Below are 18,624 nucleotides of genomic sequence, written 5' to 3' on the forward strand. Positions count from 1 at the left end.
GGGGGGGACAATATGTTGAAAGATGGGTGTTATATCTGAGGACATGTGTGATTTATACAAGGAGCCCTTAGTGGGAACACTTCCATTTTAAAGCAGCTTATGTCCCTTATAAATCAATAATCACACAGATGGACGAATGATAATCTATTTAGGATGCTTGATAGCAAATATTGTTGTACAGATGATTAGGACCGCCGTTCTTTTAGCAGCAAGGCTCTACCGCAAATTGGTAAGTTTGGACAAAAAAAGCTTAAAAATAGGGAAAAAAAATATGCTCAAGTATTAAGCAGTTAGAAAAGCTTTTGGCACAGACTAGATCAAGAACACAGAGGACGGGAGGGAGGAAAAAAAAAAATAGAAGAAGAAAAGAACAAAGGGGTTTTAAAGCATCTGCCAATATAATAATATCAATCTCTGTGCCTTTAACAAAACAGGGCCTCTTAATGGAATTGTGACTTCAGGTGTAAATAGTATTAAAAGCTGCATTGTCCCGGCTCGAGCGCGCTCGGCTAAAATGCAGGTTGTCAGGAGTGGCGGCCGCGTGGAATGGTGATAAATATAAGCAGGTATTGATCTGATGAAAATGAAGGATTCTTCTGCCTCCAAGTGTTTAGCTTCTTTGGCTAAAGGACGTCACCGGTGGCCTTGCCTCGGGATGGCTTCTCCTTCGTGTTTGATTTCATCTTTAACCTTTTTTTTTTCCCGCAGATATTTCTTGATTTGGCAAATTTGTTGCATTTTCTTCTTTTTTTTTGTTTTGTTCTGCCTAATGTTACATTATGTTTCTGTTTTTGTCGCAGTGACGGGAAGAGAAGGCATCCCGCGAGCAAGTCCGCCTTGGCCTAAAGGCCGTACGCCTCCCTTCCCCCCCTTTCCCCGTCAGACCATCTGTCCTTAAAACAAGCATGCAGGTCAGCTGTTAAGGTAAGAAGAAGTTGGAAGTATTGTCCAAAGTTTTCTTTGGCTTTGTGCATGGTTTGGTAAAACATGGTTCACTGTAAGGGAAGCTCCTGCCAATGTTGCTTATTAATTGAGAAGTATTGGTGGAGTAAAATGTACTCTTCCCAATACTTAGACTGCCGGTGTCACATGGCGGCTCTATAGATCGAGAGCTGAGCAATCAGGTACAGCTGATCGCTCAGCTCTTGGTCTTTTCTATGCTTGACTGTCAGTCTCCACTCTCCGCAGATATTCTGCCCTCCCCTCTCTATGTGCTTCCATCTCTCACTGGAAGGGCAGACAGGGGACTGGATGAAGACAGCTGGCTCTGGCTCTAGAGAGGCAGAGCCAGCTGTCAGTCAAGCAGTGGGTTGGATCCTGACAGACGGGAGGGGATGGGCATAGCTGGCTCTGGCTCTAGAGAGGCAGAGCCAGCTGTCAGTCAAGCAGTGGGTTGGATCCTGACAGACAAGGGAGGGGACAAGCATAGCTGGCTCTGGCTCTAGAAAGGCTGACTCAGCTGTCAATCAGGCAGCAGGGTGGATGTCGACAGACAAGGGAGGGGACGGGCACAGCTGGTTTTGGCCCTAGAGAGACAGAGCCAGCTGTCAATCAGGCAGCGGGGTGGATTCCAACAACATTGTGCACAATCTTTGCAGTCAGCAAATAGAGGCCAGTTGAGTTTGGGTCACAGGAGTACATTAGTAATCATACTCCACTACTGAAGAGAAGGCCGGAGTTCACCCTCAAAGCTCTTTTGCACTTCGGGCCCACCATTCATTTCCAAATGAGCGTTTACTTGGAATTTTTGTGTTTTAACCTAAGTTGTGTTAAGGCAGCTGGTTCATTTAGAATGGCAAAGGAAGAAGAAAGGTTCCTGCAGATTTTTGTGTGGTGCACAGATTGTGTGTCGCGCTGCGTGACAGTGTGCATCGTTCTAAATGATCGGCACTGCATGGCCTCTAAGGGAAGCTTCCTGACCCTCTAGTCATCTTTTACCACTGTGAGTCATTAAGGTTCCTATTTGGGCCATCAAGAACCCTATCTGACCCTTGACACGTAGTCTAGCACGGCAGTGAGGACACAACTTAGGTGAATATTGTAGGATTTACCGTTAACTTTCAATGTGATTTCCACTTTTTTGCATGCTTGCTATGATAAATACCCATAGGTCATGCCATGCTTTTGCTAATCAGCTACCTAGAAATAAGGATACACCATAAAGAGATTACATTGTTTTTGGATCCTCCATTGTTTTTTGAAAAGACAACTAGTCACAAATAAGACTAGGCAAGAATGTACATATGTACTCTTCAATTGTTATAGAAAGTTTTATATTTGCCCTATTTTAACTCTTCTTACTTTGTGTGAGCCTGGCTTTTCTTCTGCCAAGTTGAATGCCACTTATGGTAGAACCAAAGCCAAACTTTTTTTAGGTTTGGATACAGTAAAGGAGGATTATAACCCCTGTCAGTTTGCCATATGTGTCCCATTGGTGAGATTTCTCTTCACTTCCTATCTTATAGCCTCTACAGGAAATGAGAGAAAATCCCTCCAAAGTGATGGAGATCCCTGGTGGTCAGCAGGGTCACCAGGACTAGTGGGAGATCTTCCATTTATTCCTGTTCTGATGACAGCACCCCCCAAAAAAACAAAAACAAATTGAGAGGGTGAATCTCCCTAACGAGGACACAAACAGCAATAAAAACGTGACATGTGTTCCCTCTCCAAAGAAAATGTTATAGCTTAAAGTGTTTCTAAACCCAAAACCCAAAATCTAATAGAATGCAGCTTACCAATCCTTATATGCTATAGCTGAATGGATTTTATTTTTTTAGGCTTTCTTTCCTTTTATTTCCCCTTGATGATCCAACCCCTAACACACTCCCTGTCTCTGGGTGGCTCCACTCCATGGAGCCACCCTTGGACAGGAGCATTTTCATCCCGTGGAGAGGGTAGTGTTAGATGTAGTAGCAAATTTAGATGGACTTGACTGACAATTGAAATTGGAAATCCAGCTAACACTTTTTAAGCAGTTACAGCAACAGTTGTATTTATTTTGTTTCTCTTTTGGGATGAAAGTTTTACATATATTAATAAAGCTGACCATTGTAAGCACCCCTGTCAGTGTTAAATGGTTTGTCCCAACCCTCTACTTTTACTGGACAACTTAGCCTGGTAAATGAAGTTGAAAAATAACAGACTTACCGGTCGGATCACCCGGTGAAAATAAAGAAAAAAGCCTTAAAAGTAAAAACTTAGCATTGTATAACATTTTTGCTTTTGGGTTTAGATACACTTTAAAATCTGACAGTTGTTGTCCTCCCATCATGTTAACAAGTGCAAGTTATTTGACACTGTCATGCAGTCTCTGGAGCTGGGAGACACTGTGTGAGATCAAACAGTTTAGAGTTAGACCCAAACAAAGAAAAGTTGGCTAAACCTGCTGGAAAATGCAAAATTATGTATAATAAAATAATAATTACTTTGCATATTCATATTCTAAGCACAGTTTTCTATATAAGATGATACATTTAACACATGTGACCAGTTCTGTTTAAATAGACCCTAGATTTTTTTTATCATTTGCTAATATCAAAAATACTCATCATGCCAGCTCACTCTTGGCCCTGGCCATCTGGCCACAAACTGGTTAAAACTAATTATATGTTCATCTCCATATCTGATAATTTAATTTATTTAGGTATTCAGACTACAGAATGTAATGAGGATTCTTTCATGGTCACTGATAATTGATGCCAATCAGATCGGAACAAAAGAATAATGTAATCTCCCTTTCCAGACAAGCTGGGTGTCTCTTTATGCCAGTAAAAGAAACCTATAAAAATGTTTTACCAAAAATATATACCCTGCTTTAGTATACTGATGGTGTAGAGGGACGGGCCTTGTGAAAGATGGCTCAAAGTGAGTAGCTGTAGGATAACGTGTATCAGTGGTAACTCCAGAAGGCCTTGGTCCAGACCGGAGAACAGTTTTCCTAATGATGGCACCTTTTTGGTTTAAAAATTTAGGCACCTATAAGTTATGTGTAAGTACATTTATATCATCACTATGCTATGTATCCTGCTCTGACACCAAACCTAAACCCACAACCTAATGTTATCCCTAAATCTCTAACACCACAATCCAGCCCTAAACTTACAGTTGTAATAACCCTAAACCTAAAAATGTAAACCTACAACCCACCCTTAACCCTAATCCTACAATCCCAGTCAAAATGTAATGCAGCCCTAACCACACAGCCCAACTATAACCATGGAGACCTAAACTCACTACTAAACCAGAACCTTAGCCCCACAGCTCTAACCCAACTACCCAACCTTAACTACATAACTCTATCATGTTAGTCAAACCTTAACCCTAAACCTAAGACTCTAACCCCACAACCCAACCCTAACCCTGCAATCCCAGGACTGTGACCCAACCTTAATCTAACCCTAACCACAAACCTCAACTATAACCAAAAAACCCTAACCTTACAACCAAACCAAAACCGTAGCCCTACAGCCTTAACCCCACAACCCAACCCTAACTATACAACTCTAGCCTGTTAGTCAAACCATATCCCTAAACCTAAGACTCTAACCCCACAACCAAACCAATGTACCTGTGTCTTTATTCAACCTCAAATACTATATAACTATGTAACCCAACCCTAACTCTGCAATCCCAGGACTGTGACCCAACCTTAATCAAACCCAAACCACAAAGTCCAACTATAACCATAAAACCCTAACCTCACAACCAAACTAAAAACCCTGGACCTATAGCCCTAATTCCACAACCCTAACTATTCAACTCTAGCCCCATAGTCAAACCTTAACAATAAACCTAGGAATCTAACCCCAAAACTCAGCCCTAACCCTGCAATCCCAGCTCCAAGATTCAACTTTAATCTAACCCTAACCACGAAACCCACCATGAAGTCCTAACAACCAATCCAAAATTTTAGCTCTACAGCTTTAACCCCACATCCCAACCCTATTTATACAACTGTAACCCAATAGTCCATCCTTAAACTCTAACTCCATAACCCAACCTAACTGTAACCCTTAATCTCAGCTCTGTAATCCTACCCTAATAAAACCCTAACCCCACAACCCAAACATGACCATGAAGCCCTAACCTCACAACCAAACCAGAACCTTAGCCCTACAGCTCTAACCCCACAGCCCAACCCTAGCTCTCTAGCTCTAAGAACATAAATAGTAAGGTTTAGGCTGAGGCTTATGATTGAGCTAAACCTGTCATGTGAGAAATACTGGGGTTGCTATTGCTGACTTTCTTCTGAAGTAGATTTGAAGCGGAAATTATACCCTTTATCACTAACCTAAGTTATTATAGATGCAAACTTTCCAGGCCTTCCTTTAGGTGCCTCCCTAAAGCCATATACAATCTTCCTAACTTCCTTCTGCAATTCTGGGTTCCCGGTTCTTATCTATTTAGTGTTATTTTCTGAATCACTGGACCAACTATGTGGAGCAATATAGCTAAAGTTCAAAGTCCCTACTTGTTCCAGATCACTGACTTGATGTATCGAAGAAAAGAGGGTCAACAGGACCTTCAGATGATATGTACCTTTAAAAGGAACACAGACTCTACTCTTTGCATATGACATGGTTCCTTTAAGGGTCAGGTTTTAAATTAGGCTGAGATTAAAGCATATCTAAACCAAGACCGCCAACACCTCACACATGCACCTTCAAAAGGAACACAGACTCTACTCTTTGCTTATGACATGGTTCTTTTAAGGGTCAGGCTTTAAATTAGTCTGAGCTTAAAGCACTAAACCAAGAATGCCAACACGTCACACATCCCCTCACTGCCACCTCACCACCCCTAACACCTCCAGACATTCACCCCTCCCCCCCCTCTTGGTCCGCGAAAAAAATGTCATCCACAAAAGCGGGGCCTGGTCCAAAAAAGGTTGGTGACTGCTGTTCTAATGCATTTATTTCCAAGTGTAAACCAATTATAACATACAATAGCACAGGAGCATAAATGCAAATAAATATGTAAAACTCAAATCTGGCTTTAAAATGATAGCAGGATTACATTATATCCTCAATAAGCAAAAATACATTTTTGACGTCCGTGTCCCTTTAAATAAAAGTGATCTTGACTGCTATAGGCACAGAGCGTGTGATACAATTACTATAGCTATCTAATACATATCGCAACAAAAGATTAAAAGGCAAAACTTCAAAGGCAAAGACTAAACATCTGGAAACCGAATATCATATCCTGTTGCATATTTTATTTGCATATTTTTCAAGGAAGCTCTTGTGGGTTTTAGATTCTTATTATTCTAAATGATGGAATGGATGCCTGACCACACTTTTCCTGTGAAAAACTGATAAGTTTAGACATCGAGAGAGCCACTTGCCAGAAGTTTTTTTTTTTTCCTCTAGAAATGCCTGTTGTTATTCAGAATGGTTTCACATAAACAAATCAGATTGCAAATTAAAAATAGATTCTCTGAAAGACTCGAGATTAAATGGTAAATTATAACAAGGCTTCTACTTTTTTTTTTTTTACAGAGACGTGATTTTATACTCTATAGATATCTGTTACTTTTGCTTTTTTTTTTTTTTAAAGGGCAGCTGTCAACGATGACATACTTACCAACATTACTGTCCTGGTCCTTGGGACACAGTTAAGCCTGACTACAGTCCGCCTCAGAGCAGCCTTGACTCTGCCAGGGTGGTCCCACCTAAACCCCACCTTTAAATATGCAGGGTCTGCCCACATGTATCCCCCTATCACCGTAAAAAATGCCTTATTGAGTTAGTGTGCATACTGTATATAGTAACTAAAATAAGGATAACACTGTGATCCTGGGACATGGCCCAGTATACAGCATTATTGCAACTGAAGTCCAAGATGAGGGACTGTCCCAGCAAATCCTAGACAGTTGCCATCTATGTGACTGCTCAAGTCTGACTCTTTATTGTACTGTGTGCAGATAGCATCCTTGCTGAATGGCGTCTGCTAGCTAATCAGATGCAGGATAACATACCTGTTAGGCCTCTTTTGCATTGGTGGCAAGCTTTACTGCCCCTCTAAAAAGTGATCCACCAAAGGCGGCTGAGTGGCAGTTTGCAGGCATTCATGAGGTAACACTGCAGCCTCCCTAGAGGGATTTTTTTCCCTCCCAAGAGGCATGTTACATTGAAAATCTGCACCGCAACCACATGCCAGGCATTGGTCTAGTTAACTTCAATGGGCATGTTTGACAGGCAATAAAACTCCATCCTAGGGTGACAACACTGCCCCTCCATCACCCTAGGACAGGAAGTGTGTTACTGGCAGGATGCAAAGCAATACAGCTCACAACTGAGTGAAAGCCTTTTATATCTGCTTACACTTACTCTTTATGGTACCCGTGGTAGCATAGCCAAACATTCTGTACAGACAAACAGTCATTCCCACCCTTTGTTTTTTAATTCCTTTTATACATACCTTAGCAGTACTATCCAGATACATTGAGGCCCTGAGGTCCCTGAGGTGGGTGGTCCAGAAAACAGCCCTCTCGTAGTATTGTGATCTCCCTTCTCAGCAGAATGCTCATGTAAGCCCAGGCCAGCCTGATGGTGCACCCAGGAGGTGTGCCCATGACAGCCTGGCCTCACAAGAGGTGGTTTGGACGTCATTGAAACCCAAAAGGAGGTAGACAGAGCCAAGATTCTGTGTTTATAGCTCCAAAGAGGAGGCGAGTATCCCGGCAAGAGCTGCATTTCTTATTTTATGAACTCCTAGGTGATTCACTTTTTAAAATATGTTAAAAACCTGTCCTGCTTTTAGCTGCAACACCATGTCAAGTACATACCAACACCAGATAAAAGGCAATGGCTGCACAAGAAAGGTGAATCCTTACTGCAGTCTATATACAGATCATCATTTAAACCTGAGATTGCTCAAATTAAAGGCAGATCTTATAGTCGCTGTCTAGATTTGCTTGCTTGTTGTCTTTTCCTGCTCACCCACCGCTTGCTTCCTTAATTTGTCTTTGAATTTAAAAAAAAAAAAAAAAAAAACGTCTTCCATCTCTAAGCCAGGAAAGAATGTTGTGATCAGCGAGCTTTGATCTTATCTGTCATAGAAGACAGCAGAGTAAGAACTGAGTCACCGAATGTGTGAACTTCTCACTTATCTTAACAATGTGTTAACGACAGTGATTACTTGCGACCATTTATATTCTCACACCGCGCAAGTGATGCCAAACAAACGCCACGGGCGCTGAAAAACGGGTGTGCAACATTATGGAGAACTTTAGTGGAGGTAAAAGTGTAACAAGGCACAACTGTGATGTTCAACACAGAAATAGTTCAGTGCATCTAGTTAAGAACAACATGGCTACTGCAAGACTAATTGGATGCGTGGCTGACACACTCTTAAGCCGTATTGTTGAAGCCCCTTCGAATGTAGCACTTAAATAAAGACAATAATAGAAGAAGAATATTAGAGTATAGAAAGGCAAACTTTTGGGGGGTTTTGTCCCTATGGAGTTTAACCCTCTCTATTTTTCTTGGAGACCATTGTCACTGACCAGAGAAGTGAGAGGAAGTCCACAATTTTGAGCTGTCAACACAACAAGAGGTGAGGGAAAATCCTCCAATGGGGACACCTGTTCCTATGACAATGCCTTAAGATTCCAGATTCTTTGGAGAGGTTTCCCTTGATTTCCTGATGTGTCCCCATGACAGAAAGTGAACATCTCCCTAGTTGACCAAAGACAGGACCTATGATTATGGGGTCTCTAATGCAGATGTAGACACAAATGAGGATTCTGACATCCTTTCTGAAAAGGTTATCTTGACACCCAATCCCCTGACTTTCAGTTCTGCTCTAGATCAGAAGAGGCTCTATGGAATTTTGTTTTTTTACCCATTACATGACAACACTGTGATTGGATTAAGGTGAGTGAGTTACCCACATAGGGCATGTTCCTGACTCTCATGGTAACTAAGGAAGCTGCTTGGATAAGCTCCAAAACGTCTTCAACATTACAGAAGTTCAGTTGTATGTGACCAACTACTAGCTACATACCATGATCTGAATAAATAAGAACCTTCTCAGACATGTAGAACAATATTACTCTTTAGTCTTAATGGGTATAGGTGGGGATCTCTACTGCCAACAGCTAAGGAAGGCTGAAGCATCTTCTCTCCTGCACTTTTTGGTGGTTTGCAATTACTGCTTAGGGGGCTTAGTGGCTCCATTGACTTCTTCAGTTGGTGGTGACCATCTAAAGGCTGTACAGAGAGGGGATATCCAGGCTACTCCTGTGATTTACCAATATAATGAAACAATAGACACTTTCTCTTCTCTTCTTTTCACTGTTTCCTTGTTTGCTAAATTCAGAGAGTCTCCAAAACCAAACCAGCCCCATTTCACACCTCAGAACCTTCCTTGATCCTTACATTACACTCCTATTCTTTGTGTTGGAATCTATTAATGTCTTTAACATTACAGAACAAGTCCAGTTGAATATGACCAATTACTCCTAGCTAACTACCATGACCTGGATCAATGAAAACCTTCTCATGGTGGTGACCATCTAAAGGCTGTGTAGAGAGGGGATATCCAGGCTACTCCTGTGATTTGCCAATATAATGATACAGTACACACTTTCTCTTCTTCCTTTTTCCTTGTTTGCTAAGTCCAGTTGAATATAACCAATTACTCCTAGTTAACTACCATGACCTGAATAAATGAAAACCTTCTCTCACATGTAGGACAATATTACTCTTTAGTCTTAATGGGTATAGGTGGTGATCTCTACTGCCAACAGCTAAGGATGGCTGAAGCATCTTCTCATATCCACTTTTTGGTGGCTTCCAATGACTGATTTGGTGCATTGGTGGCTTCCAATGACTGCTCTAGTTGTTGGTGATAATCTGAAGAGATGATATCCAGGGTTCTCTTGTGTTCAGCCTGTATAATGACTCAGTACACACTTTCTCTTCTTTCCCCCTTTTTCCTTGTTTGCTAATTTCCGAGAGTCACCAAAACCAAACAAGCCCGTTTCACAGCTCAGAACCTTCCTCGATCCTTACATCTCCTATTCTTTGTGCTGGAATCTATTAATGTTTAATAGTGTCATCAATCAGATTATATTCCAAAATCTTGATAATATGCATAGTGCTTACTCTCCCGACATACAATTAAAATCCATTCCCACCAGAAAAGCCATTTTGTTGAGTTTGCAGCCCATGTACCAATTAGTAACTCTCGCTGTTGGTATAACGTACAGTATATATCGTTTTCACCACAGGCACAAAACGTTCGAGCTCCTGTCGAATCCCAGGGCGGCGCAACCAGCTAACTTTCTTAATAAATAGCCACGAGAAATTAGCATTATAACGTAATTTAATCAAGATATTACACAGTGACAGATGACTCTGAGTTACACAGCAAAGTCCTTATTATTTATTAACTAACCTTATTTTTAGACATGTTTCAAGTGTTAATTACTGGTCATTGAGAAAGTAGGTTACGAGAGTTTAGAGAAGTGAAATCTCTTCCTGGCAAAACCCGCGAACAGGTGGCTGGAGCGATTGTCGCCTCCAGGTCTTTGCCTTACAGCTTGCGGAAAGATATTGCGGTGCCCTGTTTTTCGTCTGCTTTTTGTTTTTTTTTTCCTTTTTTTTCATATGGAGATGCTTCTGAAAAGGCAGACCTCAAATAACTGGATACATTCTGTTAGAATTATAAGCAAATATTAAGTTGTTCTTAAGCAGCCACTACAGGAAACACTGAGTCACTTAGTGAACCGCCAATATAATCAATTAAACTGTGCTACTTTTTAAAAACCAGATGGGTCTGCCAGCTTAGATCATCCAGATATTGTAGGGTCCTCCATTGAGCATCTCAGTAGGATAGCAGGCTCTTGTCACATGATCATGTGCAGTGCAATACCACTCCATTGTGTGATTCTGCAGTGAGAATGGGTTGAACCATGGAACACATTGAACTTGAGTTTTTACAGGCCCGTAAGACAAGATCCTCAAATAAGAACATCAATAGGGATTTAGCTAGCTGGTCAACATGAATGCCAAGTTGGGTGTTGATAGTCATCAGGTAGGTGGTGTCCTCTAAGCTGAAGTCCTGGACAAGTCAAATGTATTGAAAAAACAAGATGTCTTATCAGTTCCAGTTTGGGCCTTCTTGAACCACTGCAACATCCTTTAAGGCAGGGGTGGGTAACTCCGGCCCTCCAGCTGTTTAGGAGCTACAAGCCCCATGAGGCATTGCAAAACTGACAATTACAGGCATGACTCCCAGAGGCATTTTGGGATTTGTAGGTAAAGCACAGCTGGGGGGCCGGAACTGCCCACCCCTGCATTAAGGCATATGCCTGTAAAGCTCAGTGACCTCTGTTATGTGCACCAATGGTGGTCACTGAACGGTCTGCTAATGATGTGACTAAGCAGTATGTGCACACCCCCAAACCAGGAAGTGGCTGCACTGCAACATGGGAGGCTTTTTTTTTAGCTACGTCTAGTGACTTTTTTTTAATAGAGTTCTGCAGAATGTATATTGAGGATGGTTAAAGTTTCCAAAAATTATTTTATCATGGATTCAGATAGAAAGATATATATGTTTTACGTAAGTGTTCGGAAGCTGAATAACAATATCTTGGTGGCGAGACTTTCTGGATATTCCTGGAACATATCTAGAGGGGGGTGACTCAATGCTGCTGTCTTGGGGAAGGCCTGTTAAAAACGTAATTTTGGTGCATTTTGTACAAGTGATTGTAATGCAACTTTTTAAATGCTCGCTCTTCTGTGCTTGAGATAAGATATCAGCCGCACGGGGAGTGCATTGCTTTTAATGGGTCAGCGGACCCGTGGTCTTACATTGTAATAAAGAACAGTAAAGTGCAACTCCTGGCACTCCAGCTGCGGTGAAACTAGAAATCCCACAATGCCTCTGGGAGTTATGTCTGTGGCTGTCAGTCTTACATTGCCTCGTTGGACTTGTAGTTCCCCTACAGCTGTATTGTCGGGGTTGCCTACTCCTGAACTAAGCATTAAAGGGTGACATTGTCTTATAATTAACCATGGTAACGAATTAAACAATCAGATCGGTACGTGCATGAACTACTTTTTAGGCAGCACACCGTGCTGGTACCGGCACGATCAGGGTCGGATTTCCCACAAGGCCAACCAAGGCCTGGCCTCGGGGCAGCAGGGAGTAGAGGGGCAGCAGGGGTGTCAAATTCCTATCTCCCGACGCCCGGGGCATGCAGTGTCGGGCAGGGGCGTCCTGAGGCTGGGTGACACACGGAGCGGTTACCGGGTGTCACCCCGCCGACTCGCCGAGACGTCACCGCGCATGCGCACAGCAATCTTCATATATCTGCCAGCGGCCATCTTGGTGATGGACGCCGGCAGAGAGAGGAGGGGACAGTCACCCGGCGGGATAAGGTATGACGCCGGGTCCCCTCCTCTCTCTCCTTATACTGTTGGGCGTTCGGTCCATGACTGAGCGCCCGACTTTTTAGAGGGGGGTGACAATAAAATGACTGTCAGTCATTTTGGTGTTACCCCTCCAATGGTGTCACCCGGGTGCGGGCCACACCCCCTTTGTAACGCCACTGGTGCCGGGCAGGTAGTTGTTTTCTACATTTAGCCCTGCTTTGGGCAAGCAGAGCTAAATGTATAGCAGGGAAGACGCCGCTTGTTTTGTATGGAGCCTGCAGGTCTGCCATTCTCCATGGTGGTGGGGGCTTTTTGGCGGGTAGGGGGGTGCATTGAGGAACCTGGCCTTGGGGCAGCAGAGAGAGTAAGTCCGGCCCTTGGCATAATAATAAAAAATGTAAAAAAATACACAGCAAGCACGTATCATGTGACGCTATACACGTTCAGTTGTGATTTTTTTCTCCCCTGCAGCAACGTCTTTCTTAACGGCCCACACAGGGGGGCGAGTGAAATGTCTTTCGCTGACGGTCCTAACCCCGCTTGTTATCAAAGTAACTTCCAGCTTATTAGCGACAAAGGACTTTTATCCTTTTGTGTTGCCCTATTTGCCTGGGCTTCCTGAATTAAACGACCATTTCCTGCTCTTTATATGCATGACCACATCTGGGCAGGCAGCTCACAGCCCTGTTTCCTAATAACAATCACCTTCTCTCTCAGTCTCCCTTGATTGTGTCTAATTCAGTCTGACAGATAGTGCCTGACAACTAGCCTGCCTTCCCTCCCTCCGTGACCTGAAGTTACTCACAGCACTTATATAGTCTGTCATTTTTAATATTTGATTTCATTTTAAGTTATGTGTTTTACCGAGAAGATGAAACAAAAAACGGGAGCTTGTAATGGAACATAAATTTAACCCTTCTTGCGGGAGAGAGCAAAGCTCCAACGGCGGCATCATCGCCTCCTTCTCTCTCTCTCTCTCCCTCGCTCTCTTTTTCTATCTTGGCATTCTATTATGCACAGAATAAAATAACATTAATTTATGGAAGAAAGAGAAGAGAAGGGGATTGTGGGATTGCGTGTTTTATTTGTCGGCTCAGAGATAATCTTGCCAGTAACAAAGGACGTATAGGCTGCTTATCAAGAGGTTATGCTTAAGTATGGTGATACAGTGTGCAGGTCCATGATGAGAATTTCTGCAACCAAAGGAGACTTTGTTATTTCTTGGTTGGTAATGGCTGTATATTTAGGGATGTCACCGGTCCCTAAAGAATGGATAGGCTACAATCTCAGGTTTGTCACCAGTCCCTAAAGAATGGATAGGCTACATCCTCGGGTTTGTCAACGGTCCCTAAAGAATGGATAGGCTACATCCTCAGGTTTGTCACCGGTCCCTGAAGAATGGATAGGCTACATCATCAGGGTTGTCACCGGTCACTGAAGCATGCATATGCTACATTCTCAGGGATGTCACCGGTCCCTAAAGAATGGATAGGCTGCATTCTCAGTGAAGTCACCGGTCTCTAGTAAATGGATAGGCTACATTCTCAGTGATGTCACCGGTCTCTGGTGAATGGATAGGCTACATTCTCAGTGATGTCACAAGTCTCTAGTGAAGGTGTAGGCTGCATTCTCAGTGATGTCACCGTTTACTAGTGAATGGATAGGCTGCATTGTCAATGATGTCACCGGTCTCCAGTAATGGATAGGCTGCTTTCTCAGTGACGTCACCGGTCTCTAGTGAATGGATAGGCTGCATTCTCAGTGATGTCACTGGTCTCTATTGAATAGACAGGCTGTATTCTCAGTGATGTCACTGGTCTCTATTGAATAGACAGGCTGTATTCTCAGTGATGTCACCGGCCTCTAGTGAATGGATAGGCTTCATTCTTAGTGATCTCATTGGCTCTAGTAAATGGATAAACATAATTCTTATTGATGTCAGTGGTCCCTAGTGAATTGATTGGCGCCATGCTCCAGTCTCTGTGTGGATCTTAATGAGGTCTCTGGTTGTAGATTCAGGCAAGCTTTTGCTTAACTTTTAATAAACTTTGCTCAAAAGCTTGTTTAAAGCTATACAGCCATCACTCACATGAAGATGCATGATCCACATATATATACTGGAGATGAAGGGTTGCTTTAAACTTGATAAATGTTCTGCAAATGCTACAAATGCCTGATGTACACATTACTTTTCAAAGCAGCATTTTCAAGCTAATGTCTGTGTAAACTGGGCTTTTCTTCCAACAGGTGTGTCCTAAATAAATAAATAATAATACAAATAATAATAATAATAATACATTATATCAGCTGTATGAAAAACAGCTATTTGCTTTGTATACTTCAAACCAAATTCCTTGTCTCCCCTTTAAGTGCGAGGCATTGCTTCCACTCGGCCAGCCACCAAATAATGAAATTAATGGAGATTAGCGGGTTTTTGTGTACAGAACCTTTGCCGACTAATAATCACACAGCTGATTGGATCTGGGAAGACGGGTTTCACCAGTGCCCATCTGGTGACTTAATGCTGGATTATAACGCTGTAAACTGCTTCTGCCATTGCTCCGGTTACTATTCTTAGTGCATGTAAATACAACCTCACACCGGGAGTAATCAAAAACTCTGTAATTACATTCACATCATCCCTTTTCATCAGAGCTAAAGGGGAACTACAGTCAAGCTAAATCTCAGCAGTAAACATACACAGTAAGCATGTCGAGTTGACTGCATCTTCTGTTTTTTAATATTCAGCTGCAGCTGTAGGTACATTCCATGTTACAAAGCAGTTCCTTGCAGCCGAGGAAGCAAGGTAGCGAAGACCTGGTTAACAATTTTCGTTCCACTTTATCCCAAAGCTGTTCAGTAAGGCTGAGGTAAGGGTGCCCCCAGTTCCTCCACACCAAATTCATCAAACCATGTCTTTATGGAGCTGGCTTTCTACATAGGGGACAGTCTTGCTGAGACAGAAAAGGGCCTTCACCAAACTGTTACCACAAGGTTAGAGTCATTTCAAAGGTGTTCAGTAGGGTTGAGGTCAGGGCTCTGTGCAGGACACTTGAGTTCCTCCTCAGTAAACTCATCAAACCATGTATTTACGGAGCTGGCTTTGTATACAAGGGGCAGTCATGCTGTAACAGAAAAAGGCCTTCACCAAACTGTTACCACAAGGCTGGAGTAATTCCAAACGTGTTCAGAAGGGTTGAGGTCAGGGCTCTGTGCAGGACACTTGAGTTCCTCCTCACCAAACTCATCAAACCATGTCTTTATGGAGCTGTCTTTTACACAGGGGACAGTCATGCTGGAACAGGAAAGGGCCTTCACCAAATGCAGCCGAGGAAGCAAGGTAGCGAAGACCTGGTTAACAATTTTCGTTCCACTTTATCCCAAAGCTGTTCAGTAAGGCTGAGGTAAGGGTGCCCCCAGTTCCTCCACACCAAACTCATCAAACCATGTATTTATGGACCTGGCTTTGTATACAAGGGGCAGTCATGCTGTAACAGAAAAGGGCCTTCACCAAACTGTTAACACAAGGTTAGAGTCATTCCAAAGGCAATCAGTAGGGTTGAGGGCAGGGCTCTGTGCAGGACACTTGAGTTCCTCCTCACCAAACTCATCAAACCATGTCTTTATGGAGCTGTCTTTTACACAGGGGACAGTCATGCTGGAACAGGAAAGGGCCTTCACCAAACTGTTACCACAAGTGTTGGAATAGTCAAAAATGTATAGTGTGGCATGAACAGTATCTTTCTCTAGAGAGGCCAAGTATTTGGTGGAGCATCTTCATACCTTTGGTCATATATATATATATATATATATATATATATATGACCAAAGGTATGAAGATGCTCCACCAAATACTATATGTATATACTTTACTATATTTATATATAGTTATTAATGTTGTAGAGGACTAGTCAGGGTTTCACTATGTACACAGCACGGTATGATACATCTTCTCTCCCCTCTGACTTTGTAATGAGGTCATATTTAGGATTGCAGGTTTTATCCTACTTGGTTTGAACCATCATTGGTCTTGATGCTGAAAATGTTCAGGTCTCCAGGCACAGAACCAGCATGAGATTTTCTGAAGTTCTCCCCTTCTGTATACACATGACCAGGATTTTATAGGACACCTGTCATAGGGTAACAATGCATATGCACAATTGGGAGACAGGAACTAAGGGTTGTCATCCTGCAGCAGGAACAAGGACCTTCATGCCAGCTCACATGGGCACAAAGACAGATCAAGCTTTACGAATGTACAGAGAGCCAGACTGGTGCACTTAAAAGAAAAAAAAAAAGTACAGCCGTTTTCTACTGAAGATGTGAATTATTTTTATTTAATTGTTATTTAATTTTTAAAAAGGTAATGAACATAAATTGGCTACTCTTAAGTGAACAGACAGACCTGTCACAGACTGATGAGCAGTAATGGAAAATATATTATTGTTGGTGTAAAATGTGTCGGATTCTTTAACATGTGGCGACTTGGTAATTTAGAGAGCTCCTGGATCCAATTAAAGAAAAAAAAAATCTATGATGTGGTCACAATGGGGGGACGGTCCGAGCTTAGCAACTGGTGTATATGGGATTTCTTGGAACCGGTGCCATGCTTCCTATTACCGGACACATTGAATATTGTACGCATTAAATGCCCTCATTACGGGACTCAAGCAGATAGACATTGGGATATAAGGTGCAGGAGATTAAAGTGAACCTGTCATGATGTAATTGCCTTTTTGTTTTTAGAAATTGCTAGCTTCTAGAGTTCTAGAGTGTTATGCCCATCCTCTGGCTTTACTAACGAGCGAGTCATTTAAAATGAGCCATATTGTAATAAATGGTCTACTGCCTGCAGGCATCTCTTATGTCCTCTATTGCTACCTATTTCTTGCAAGGCCTCTTTCACCTAAATCAGTGTTCAAGAACCATTTGTGCGGTCCAGAGGATCGAGAGGTGAGCGAACGCCGGTATGTGTTCGCTCACCTCCCGATCTACTGAGCCGACTGTGACAGTCTTATTGTCACAGGTCGGCTAGAACTATGAGGTGAGTGAAAAGCACTCATCTCATAGTTCCCCTTTAATAAAAAAATTATTAAAAAAAAATTGCAATTATGATACACTAGGCTCAATTAACAAAGCTTTACACACTAATAAGGGTCTTTATTTAAAGCAATATCAAACATAATTGAAGTAAATGTAAATAAAATTTATTTTCACCTTTTTTTAATCCATTGTTGCATCTCGGTGCTGCTGATCTCCTGCAGCTTCTTTGCATTAGGGATCTAGGCGCTAAGGGACAGTTCACACTATGTCCTTGTGGTGACATTTGCATTAGTGCACGTTTTACCGCACCACACACCACGCACGACCATCAGAATAAGGGTCTTTTTTATTTATTGCCATGTGACAGGTATTTTCAAATCTCATTGGACATGGCTACAAATAACTGCAACATTTGTCAAAATAAGGATCCCAATCCTGGTGTTTTAGCTTTGTGAATGAAGCCTACAGTGCATACTGAGTGTCATCCATTTAGGGTTCACCTCTACTTTCATTTGGGTCATGTCGTCTATATATCTCCCCCCAATGCGTCTTCACGTTTTCGTGGAGATCCACAGAAGACGAACGCCTTTCGAAGGTGCAAAACGCGCCTGTTTCCACAATGCAAACCAGGGCCGAATAGTTTACAAGTAGCATATTTACCCCGAGAAATTTCATCCAAGCTTTTCGCGAATCCAGCCAAACAAAGAGGATTCCTGTGTTTGTACCAAGTCGCCGAAATCTGCCGAACAGATGTCAATAATACCTCTGTTCAGCATTAATATACATAAACAATTGAACTTGTTTCTCATTACAGCATTTATATAGCTGCAATCAGTAACGTCAAGTACATTTCATCCAAATATCATGTGAAACAACAAAGAAAAAATAAATTTCCCGAGGAGAAAAAAAAAAGGACTATATAGTAATAAAATAAAGAGAGTGGGAACTGAGGACACGGGGATGGTAATACTTTGGAATCTGCAAAATACATGTATAGAAATATGTTTAATAACATTTTATTTTGGTGGAATATTCCGTCTTTATTTAGGTGAGCTGAGGGCCGGGCACAATCTGCCGGCGGTTCTCACAATTTAGTCTTCTTTGGGATGACCGTAAATGCCCCTAGTCTGGACCCTGATAGGGAAGATTGCGGCTTTTAAAGCACTCTCTCTCTCCATTCTTTGTGTGTATCTCT

The 18,624-nt window shown here is 42.2% G+C and overlaps 1 protein-coding gene across 1 annotated transcript in view; it reads left to right on the forward strand.

The window, feature by feature from the left end:
- Nucleotides 1-18,624, forward strand: part of ZNF536 (zinc finger protein 536) — a 517,603-nt gene that overhangs the window by 164,719 nt on the left and 334,260 nt on the right. The window contains exon 5 of the mRNA XM_018553236.1: nt 801-924. The gene's annotated coding sequence lies outside the window, so the exon portion shown is untranslated. The remainder of the gene's footprint in view (nt 1-800; nt 925-18,624) is intronic.

This window comes from Nanorana parkeri, unplaced genomic scaffold, assembly GCF_000935625.1.
Source record: "Nanorana parkeri isolate BGI_ZX_2015 unplaced genomic scaffold, ASM93562v1 scaffold6, whole genome shotgun sequence".
NCBI lineage: Eukaryota > Metazoa > Chordata > Amphibia > Anura > Dicroglossidae > Nanorana > Nanorana parkeri.